The 10864-nt window shown below is 41.4% G+C and overlaps 1 long non-coding RNA gene across 3 annotated transcripts in view; it reads right to left on the bottom strand.

The window, feature by feature from the left end:
- Nucleotides 1-971: 971 nt before the first annotated feature.
- Nucleotides 972-10864, bottom strand: part of LOC121336128 — a 30439-nt gene continuing 20546 nt past the window's right edge. For 2 of the 3 annotated variants that reach the window (XR_005952695.1, XR_005952693.1), the window contains one exon: nt 972-2085. This is a non-coding gene — a long non-coding RNA (uncharacterized LOC121336128). The remainder of the gene's footprint in view (nt 2086-10864) is intronic. The other variant, XR_005952694.1, reaches the window with a different exon arrangement.

Below are 10864 nucleotides of genomic sequence, written 5' to 3'. Positions count from 1 at the left end.
GTGTTTAAGTGGTTTAATAGTGGGGTTTGTTTGTACAGCATGAATGTCATTGTATATAGCAGCTCAGCAAGTCTGAAGATGTGTCCAGCAGTGCCAACTCCTCAGGTGCTGGCACACCTTCCCATCCACAGACTGACTGCTGCAGATCACCAAAGGCCTCTTGGTCTGTAAGACATGCATCTCACTTGTGAGGCCAGAATAACCCAACCCCTTGTTACATGGCACAAGGAACTGCTTCTGTGTCCTCTGAAATAGACCTTGCTTTCCTAGAAGAAAGCCCTCAAATCTGTGCTAAAGGAACAAATGGCAGTTCTATCCTCCAGGACAGCTGTAATAGTCAAAACCACTGAAAATGAAGTACTGCTCTACCTTCTTCATGAGTCCAATCACCACCTGCCTTCTCTCTGTGTCTTGCAAGTGGCTGTTTCCTATGGTAGAAAGGCACAAGTGAGCAGTGAGAACCACTGGAGATAACCAGAAGTTACCTGATTCTTACCAAAACTGATGGGAATTACATAACCAATTTTTTGGGGGGAACTCTGTCAAATTTAATGCCAAAATTGCTCTTAAGTCTTCTATTTAGGGTACTGGCTGACTGTAAATCTCTAAAGGTACATTGTCAAGTGGAAACACCAGCCAAAATTTCAGCCACCTGAACAGTCCCAGGTGCCCAGGTGTATTTTAGGTACTGAAAACAACCTTTAAAACTTGAGTCAAGATTCCTTTCCTTGAACTGAAGGTTCATAATCTTTGATGAGTCCCATAACCAAATCTGCCATCATAACAAATGCACAGGCATCTCCTTTCCTGGATGTGGGTGGTTTTGATGCCTGCACTGGTTATAAGCAGCAATGTACTAAGGGAGTACAAAACCATGAAATTTAGGAAGATGAGTAATGTATGAAGTGGAGGCAGTGAGAGATGATCCTCATATTATGTGCTTTTATTTAATAATGTATAAATAAGTAACAGCTCTCCCCAAACTGCCCCTCAGCCTAGCAATTACATGTTGGCTGATTTCTGGTTAGTGCTGTTCTTTTATAATAACAAACTGTTCCCAAAGCCTCACATACAGAGAATTAGACAATCAAAGTACTGTGTGCAATTTTCCACTTAATTCATTCAGTTAGTTGCAATTAAAACAATACAATTCAAGGCCTTGTGTGTTTCTCTGAAAAAATACAAAACTTTACTTGTTACTATTAATATATACAACCTACAAGAAAGTGTTAACAAAGCCCCTTTGTCTTCACTGTTGTAGTAGAGTAATTTTCTTATCTTTTTCTGTAGATGCCCTGGCAGTCATCAATATTTCTTTCAGTTGCTGTTCTTCAAAAGACACACACTTTTCATTCAACTGCACAGAAAAAAAAAAAAAAAAAGAATCCAGTGGGACAAATTCCATTGGTGAGCAGGTCCACTGTAGCTGCCTGGAAAGGAATCTAGGTGAAGGTGCAGGGCTTGCATTAAGGAGATGATCAAATCTATTTAGAAGGGAAGTGACACCATTTTATCAGGCAGTAATCAAATTTTTGTTAGATTTTACCTAGATATTTTACCTAAATATTTCATATTTCTGGAAAAGCAGTGTTTCATGGCTAATGATCTCTGTTCACCCCCTTCATACAAATGACATACCAAGTTATAGCATGAGTCTAGAACCTTTCCTTTTTTTGCTTTATGGATCTTCACTAATGCAACCTAATGACAATCTAATTAATATTATACCAGATTTGTGGGTGTAAAAGAGAACAGAATCTGTACCTGGCTTCACAAGAAAGTGATAAGCCACCCTATTAGAGCTGCTGTGACTGTCTCCCATACCACCAAGCTCCCCCAAAACTGGGCATTATTTCCATCAGGCATGAACACAGAGTGTGCAATGCTCAGAGAGCAGCAACATCTCTGCCTTCTGAGGATGCATTGTGTCTGTCCAAGTCTCACGATGTTTCCAGAGCTTCCGTGAACAAGGTATATCTCCACATTATTCTTGGTAGAAGGCTATCCTCCTGATGTGCTTGTCTTGGGTATGTTAATTCAGTGTTTCAGCTGTGCTTCTTGACAGAGGCTTGATTCAGCCTACTCCTGCAACAGAATAACAAAGCACTGATTTGGATCTTGTACTCTTAATTATTATTCCACCAACATAAATAAGCATTTTACTTAAGCTCAGTTCCTCAAGAAAGAACTATTGTCTGCTTTGATAAGATGGTATGAAATTTATCCAAACATTTATCGAACTACATGAAATCTTATTGGAAGAATATGTTCTGAGATTTTGTGAATAAAGTCCCTCAGGATAAAGTAACCCCAAAATATGTGTCAGAGCAGAGATTCCCAAGATCTGGTCCAAAGGGAACTCACGGCTCATCTAGTGCTCACTTTTATTCTTTCTTCCAGTACACAGCAGCATAAAAAGGCCAGGACAAAATAAAGAACCAAAATCAGCATTTCTTTTCCAGAAAGGCAGACCTCAGCCAATCCCATTTCCAAGAAACACTGTCCAGTATTTTCCTTCCTTCCAGTTACTGTTGTTCTACAAAGATGTTACACAGTGATGAATGACAAGGAAGGCAATTCACCAAACAAGGTACCTATTTCAAAGTTATTTTTATTAAAAGAAATGCTAATATCATACTCGTGGCATATGACTTTATCCTTGAAGAATGCTGCAATTTGCATATAATCTGGGTGAAAGAAATTTAGTTGAAAGACCACATCTCCAACTCTTAATGAATGTTCCCAGAAAGTCTAACAAAAGGAAAAAAAAAAAACCAACCACCTCTGCTTGGCACGTTTTTTCCAAATGTGCTTTCCTAGCTTAGGTTGCTTTCATAGAGATAACACTGGCAGACAGTAACTGTACTTGTTCTGTAATAAAGATACTTTTGATATGGCATTTCAGGGCAATTGGATTACTAAAAAAAAAGTTACAAAGCTAAACATATCATCAGTGTATATCAAGGATCATGTTATTATAATAAACTATATAATGTAAGGCACTGTATATGAAATCAAAGAGATATTTTATATCACTTTAATATGTTGACATTATCAACCAACCTATAAATACCAATAACATTTTCATTATCATCTACATTTAAGCTTCTTTAAGCTTTCAAGTGCCCTTATGACCAATACCCAAACCCATGCAATTCAATTCCAGCAAGTAACTCCAAAAATCACATCAAGGAAGTTCTTTATTGGTTTCTCTCAATGACTTCCAGATTAAATCTGCTCTTCCATAATCACAGAAAAGGCTTCCTGTGAGTATCTCATCTAAAAACACATGGTTGAAGTTAGGTATTTTCAGTGCTCCAACAAAGGACCATGCATCTAGAAAATAGTTAATAACTCTCCTGATGACTCACAGACTGAAATCAGTGCTGACTCTTAGTATCAGAAGAATGAAACCATATTTAAGAACTAAAATAAGATTGTGGAGCACACAAAAGGAATAGGTTTGGATCTCAAAGTATCTACCTTTTACCCACTCACCTTTCAGACACTTGGGCTTCATTAAACTCCCAAATATCACTGCAAGAATGTGCACTACCAGTGAGTGCATAAATGCCAGAATGCCAAGGTAGGGAAGAAGCAGACATAAATCTGCTCACAGTAGTGTTCCAGATTGGTGCTAAAATAAGAGTTATGAGCTACATTCATTTCAAGTAAATATAAAATTATCTATACTCAGTTCAGGCCTTCTTTAGTCATCATCTACTTGGGAAGAAATTATAGCTTTACAGAACAGCATTCATTTTTCTCAGTGACAGAAAACAAAAGTGAACAAACTCTTGCCCTTCTCCAGTTCAGGCCAAGGAGAGATCCATGCACAAATCTCTAAGGGTAACATCTACCCAGCACAACTCAGCTGCACTTACCCATTCTGTAAGCTCCCAGACCAAAAGCAATTGGCTCAAGCCTCTGGAAAAAGAAACGTTTCACATCAAAATATTCTTCCAAATAGAAGCTGAGTACACAAACTTACTACCTCTCCTTGTAACAAAAGCTTTAATTCATAATGTTTTGTAGAAGACAAGATCTTTACTACACCAGACAGCAAGAGAAACTTATAGTGTCCTTTCAGGCCTGTTCATCTTGAATAATTGCAGTTACGAATGGACAAGTGCACTTCACACCTCCTAGAACAGGCAAACAAAGAAGAGCAAAACAAATCCTGGAGTCCTCCAGAACTCAGCATTTCCACCTAGCTTTCTATTCAAATATTTCTACCCTTGATTATTGATACTGAACTGTAGCATTACAGTCCCTGGGTGGGCAAGGATAGGTTGGATTCAAATCTACACAGGGACCCCCAGACAATGTCATTCAGCCCTAAATGCAGATGTATCACTGGCCAGAGACCTGGATGGTGCTAAGACCTCAACAGATCACATGTGTAGGCTAGGGAAATTTGAGCTTCTGCAGAAGGAGCTGTGGGAATAAATTCAGGGCTGTTTGTCACAAGGACCACTGAGTGTGTGTTGTCTCTGTCACTGAGTGTGTGTTGTCTCTGTCTCTGATCCACACCCCTCCATGTTACACTAAACAAATCCATGGATGCACTGACTAGCAACAAATCAGCAGCAGCTAGTAAAATTAAACTGAGCTAGACATCATTGCTATATTGAACAAAACAGATTCTTCCCTCCACCAATAAGGACTAGAGCAGACAGAAGTGCAAGAGCTGTGTGATGACAGACTTTCATCAGGGAAGGCAAACGGGCAGGCCTTGGCAGCTGTGTAAATTCTGTGGTTTGGTCCTGGAGGTTGTGGCTTCAGCCCCAGGTCCCAATTCCTTACCACAAACCACTAGAGATCTCTCTGAGTAAATGCAGGACCAGCTCTTTCTTAGAGAGGCACCATCAGATTCAAATATCACCCATGCAAAAGGCCTGCAGCTGAAGCATCCTGCCACAGGCATGGCTACTCAGCACAGCTGTGGGCATGACACCTTTCAGCTTGACAACAGAAGAAAATGTCCTGAGCACCTTCCATCCCTGCAGGCTGCCTTCCTTCTTGGACAGCCCCTCGGGAATACAACTCAGCTGCTTTCTCTGAATCAGATACAGAGGACCACAGATTAATTAACACTGCCTGTATCCCAGGAATATCCTGGGGACCTTAATCACAGCCCTTGGCTATGCTCCACTAGGCACTTTCCATGCATTAGGCAAAAGGCAGGCTCTGCATGTCAGGGCTCCTCCAAGAAAGGGCTGTCCACCTGCAGAGCAGCAGCTTTTGAATCACTCCAGAGTCCAGGCTGCTATTCCCAATATCCAAACGTAGCCAGCTCAGCCTGTTACTGTCAGTCTTTCTGAACTCTGGCAATGAGGCAAATCGGCATGAGCACCAGTGGTCACAGCCATCCAGGCACTCCAGCCAACACAAGATACAGATGAAAGTCATGCATGGGGCAGCCCTTGCTTTGCATTTTGGTGCAGATGTACACAGAGAAAGGCACGAGGGCAGAGCTGAGACAGTGGGAAGCTCAGAGAGAAGGAGGGTATCTTACTTAAAGTCACTCTAAAGCATATTACAAATCTGTTAAATCATTGTGGCTTACCCTATATTTCAGAGTAAATTAGTAACTTTTCAGAAGGAGTGAAGAAACTACCACTCCACTTTTAAATAATGAAAATGCTAAAAAACCTACACTTAACAGCTCTAAAACTGCAGCAAGTCACCCACCAACACCCACTCCTCTTGTCAGCAGGCTTTTTTCAGCTTTGCCTATTATTTGTGTCAAGTCAGAGATGTCTAATATTTGCTGTGCTTATCTACTGAACTTTCAGGAGCCCCAAATGTTACAATATGTACCTGTGCCACTGACCTTTTTCCCCACAGCATTTTGATCTAATAAGTAAAAACCACAGAGTTTCCAAAATCATTTGGATTCACTGCTCTGAGTGCATAGCTGTAAAAAATCTGCTTTAAGATTAACATCCAATTTTATTCATGCCTGAGGCTTCACCACAGCATCTATTTTTGTAAGATTAACAGCAAGATCCCAGTTCTCCAGAAATGTAAAGAGTAACAGACAATTGTAAAAGGAAGATGATGTTTCCTAACCTGCCCTTCTCACATCCAAGAAGGTGCATTTTCCTAGCCCTTTCCACATTGGGTGTAATTTCTATTTGCATTTTTGCACCCACAACATACAGTATGTGTATTAGTCCTTCTCCCATTAGCTGGAATGCAAACTGTGGGTGCCAAAAAATACTAACATAAATCTCACATGAGCAAAGCCTCCCCTGAAAGACAGCTTTTACGCTGGAGGAGTTAAGAAACAGCCATCTTCCAGTACCTTGCACAAGAGCAGTTTGAATAATCTCTAACTTGAAAATAAAAGTATAGAAAATGAAAACTTGATTTTTTGGCTAATCCATTTGAAATGAGTATACATAAAAAAACATTTCTTTTTGGACATAGCAACCTGAGGACAAATTGAGGGTCATTTTTAACCTAAATATCAGAGGAGATGTTGCTTTAAATAGCTTTTGGTGTCTGTCAATTAGAGCTATTGCATTGCTGTCAACTTGCATTCCTGCTTTAGTTCCAGCTTTGCTCCATCCTACACAGATCCCTGCAAATCAATTGTCTCTTGCAAACGTGCACTAACCACTGGAAAGTGAAATTAATAAAGTGTGAGAAAATCTGATTCATAAAGCTGACACTCCTGAGCCCAACAACTCTTCACATGGGCAGGCAAAGTGGTAAAAGATTATCAAATTGCAACTGTCATTCCTGACAAAATGCATCTCAATGCTGGAAGGAATTTTAGGTTTTAGGCTAAACCACCACCTCAAAGGGTTCCTCAGGGCCTGTCAATATCTGTACTTCAGATGGAAAGCTACCACTGAGCGCAGTGTGCCCAACATACAGAACCTGCCACAAAATGAAGTTCTTCATAAGAAAGCTCATCTCAGTCCTGGTTGGTAACAATAACAAGGAGACAAGATGAGACCATCAGTCTCAATTGTGAAGACAATGTTTTCCTCCCATATTATTCTGTCTGTCATGTTCCCTTCAGGTTCCAAAGGAATCCCTGTCTCATATATCATTATTTCCCACAAAGCTTGAAAGCCCTCAGGGGGGGTTTCTTCCTGCCCACTGTACCAGCCTTGAAGTCTGAGTACCTTCAGAACAGTGACAGAGGCCTCTGCCAGCAATAAAGGGGAACATCTGCATACCAATTAAACTGCTGAGCGCTGAAGAGTAAAAAAAAAAGAAAAAAAAAAAAAGAGGGGGAAAAGCCTTGAAAGTAAATCTGAGCCAAGTTCTAATTAATGCCCTAGGCCCCGATTCACCACAGCACTTAGGCATGTAGTTAACTTTAAGCATGTATTTAGTTCCATTGAAGTCAAAAGACAGCATCGAAGAGGCAAACTACATTAGCACAATTTAATACTCTTTGGGCTAATTAATCAGCTATAAAAATTTACTATGAGATCTGTGTTCCTTATTTCCCTCACTGTGACATTTCCAGATAAAAATACTTGGATGTGGCTGGAATAAGCAAAAAAAGCACCACTCATTTGGCTGTCACGGAGGGCTTGGTCCTACAGCAGTGAAGGCCAATTCCTAAGAACAGCTGTAGGAGCTAAGCTCTCTCCACATCACAGCCTACAGTCTGTATCTTCTATGTGGTTGCAGCTCACAGAGACAAAAAGCACAGCCCTGTCCTGAGGAGCAGTAACTGGAGAAATTAAAAGAACTGGCAACAGATGAGCAAAGCCACCAGGCTCACATCAGAGACATCTTTCCTTTTCTCTATAAAGAGGCATTTGCTCAGTGTCAGTTGTGACTGGAGATGGCAAGGAAGGGCAGCAGCCAGGGCTGGGTAAGCGAGGGAGGCTGAGAGCAGACGCAGGTTTGGAGACAGAGCTGGTGAGGCTCCCAAGGAGGCACTGTCAGGCAGAGCTGGGGTGAAGGGAAGCGTGCTGGTGTCTAAAGGCTAAGCAGACTGGAGTCTGGCCCAGCCCCAGTGGGCAAGGGCTAAACTCTCCTGAGTTTCACTGCAGCAGGACTAAGCCCTATAAAAAAGTAGCCCAGAGTGCAATCTCCACTTAGCTGAATTGTCCCAGATACCAAGTGGAGAAAAGGGTTTGGATGTAAGTCCAGCATGGAGAATGGCTGCCAACATTGCACCAACAACATGCACGCTAGATGGGGACTAAACATGATCTCCAGGGGCCAAATGTGACCAGCATTTGAGTCCTGTTGACTTCAGAAAAGCACGTGTAACAACTAACCATTCTGTAAATCAAAATGCAAGGAGACAAGCCGTCTAATAAGCGTGCTCTTGCTAGGGATTTCTGCAAAAATGAAGCCCTAGAAGGTTTGCTGAGTATCATCAATGCTGTACATGGACCTATAAAAGCAAGAAAAACAAAAGCAGGGGACATAAACTCCTGGTTGACAATAGTTCTTTATATCATCCATCATGAAAACAAAAAAGAACAAAAACAACCCTCCAAAAATTAGAACAACATGAGAATAAAAGAAAGTACCAGCACAGCTTTTCAGATTAACTCTAAATTTCCTTGCTTTCATTGGTTTAAGAGCTCTATTGTTACTCCCTTGTTTTTTTTTAATTGCAGATACTAAAAATTCTTTTATCTTTCTAAGTCTTTAGAGTATGTTATATAATTACATAATTAAGGCCTCTTTCAACTGGATATAATTTACTCTATAGTTTACAACAGCTGCACTAGAGCCATTACATTTTATCATTTAAAAGCCTAATTAGAGGCTTCTTAATTAGTGGATCCTTCAGTCACTAGGCTGTGACTGTGTAAAATATGCTCGGCAGCTATTGCATTTTACAAATCTACATGAAATGTTTCTATGAAAACAGGGTGTGTACAAGTCCAAAAACACAGTGCTTGTCCTTGTAGGTCAGCCCACCTGAGCATGCAGAGCTCCACACGACATCTCCACTCCTCTGTCTCAGTGCCTGGCTGCTCCCACATAGCCTTTCCCTCATATATATGTTGCTAGGAGCACCCAAAACAAGACCTCAGCCTCAACGAGCTGATGTTGCTGTGTTCAAACATGATCCAAAGAGAGGATAGGGCTGTGCCCACTGACTGCCCAGGCCAGCTCTTGAATGGCTCATCAAAAGCTTTCTCCAGCAAACTCACCTCCTCACTGCTGCTGCTCTCTCCCTCAGGAGCTCTGTTCCATGCTGGATTCTGCACACACTTCCTCTGTGCTGCCCACTCATATCACTAGAAGGAAGAGGGGAAGCCTCTCATTTATAGCCACTGACCCATATTTCTCATTAATCACCACCAAACTAGCAGTCGGTCACTGAGATGGTAAGCGCAGTATTTGGCCAGAGAAAGAGCTGTAACTCCATCCTCCCCTCTGGATAGCACAATGCCAGTGAATAGCTGATGGAACTAAAGTGAATCTTAACAGGAATCACTCCCTAGAATGAGCCTCTCATGAACTGGGGGCTCACAACATCCATTGCCCAGTGAGCAAAGAGCTTGTCCAGACCACACTCTGGAGGACTTGGGGGGTTTTGTTCCATTTTCCCCAGCTTGTAATGCAGCAGCTGTGTTACGATGGGTCAGATTTGGGGCCTGCCAGCATTTGGGAGTGTTTCTTTAAACAGCAGAGTGACAAAATCATGAGTTCTTGTTGACTGCAGGATAATATAAATCAGCTATTGAAAACCTGTATCATTAGTGCTATTGCTTTGCAGTGGTAGATGGCTGCAGTAACAGATTGGCCTCTCTGTCTCATCCTCCCACTGCAAAGCGACATATACAGGACCGATCAATAACTTGATCTAAGTTACTTGTAGACATGTCAGGTGCAAATATCACCCTTTCTCAAAAAGTTTTAAAGACCAGGTGTTTTTGCAAAATTTAGGCCAGGCAAAAAATTGCTTTGGATAAATAGTCATTACAGTGGAGAACAACATAACCAGACCCACCCACATTGTTACACATGAGTGTTAAATAGACAGGAAGCAATTCTGTCGTATGCATCTATTTCTTTTTGGGGTCAATAGCTCAAGATGTTCAATTTGAAAAGCATTATCTGGAATAGCCATATTGCTGAAAAGCCTGTTTGATAGGAAATAACTAGATTATTTCATCATGTAATTTGCCACTAATTTCTACAGCTGAAAGCCTAAAATACTTCCAAAACCAATACCAAAATCCACAGTCATTACTAGGGCCAGAATTTTATCCTGCTGTGTCACAACATATTACCCACTTAACGTAGGGTTGTCAAACCTGAAGTCAGTGAAACTCTACAGGTCACAGCCTTGTTTCCCCATGGATCAGTGGAGAGGCTAGAGAGAGGTTTAAGGGCCTTCCCTACGCAAAGGTGGCATCACTTTGATGCCATTACTATGACTAAAGCATGTATGCGTGTTTCTATCCCTGACTCCACCTCTGCCACCTGCACACACACAGAAGGGATATGATCAAGTAGATTAGAAAACAGGTCAGAGACAGATACATCACAGTTATCATTTTACAGCCCCCAAAGATGTCCATGGACACACAAGGAGGTGAACGCAAGCTGAATCCTGGCTATACACTGAGTCCTGAATCTATGGCACTGACATCAGGGCAGTCTTTTGAGGGGAGAAAACAAACATGGGTGAGGGCTTTCCAAAAAGTGAGCTGTCATCTTCTGAAAACCTTTGTGACAAGCTGCCCACAGATTTAACTGAGAACTTCACAGGGATATTCTATTGTTTTTGAGATGACCTTCTTAGAAAACTGTGTACTCCAGACTTCTGCAAATCCTTGCACCTTAAATCAAACACCCTTTTAAACTGGTCCTCATACAACGCTTACATTCCGTGGCCTGTGTGGTACTAATACCAACT

This window comes from Onychostruthus taczanowskii, unplaced genomic scaffold (assembly GCF_017590055.1).
Source record: "Onychostruthus taczanowskii isolate IOZ18803 unplaced genomic scaffold, ASM1759005v1 scaffold22, whole genome shotgun sequence".
NCBI lineage: Eukaryota > Metazoa > Chordata > Aves > Passeriformes > Passeridae > Onychostruthus > Onychostruthus taczanowskii.
This window is presented reverse-complemented; position numbering and strand designations above follow the sequence as displayed.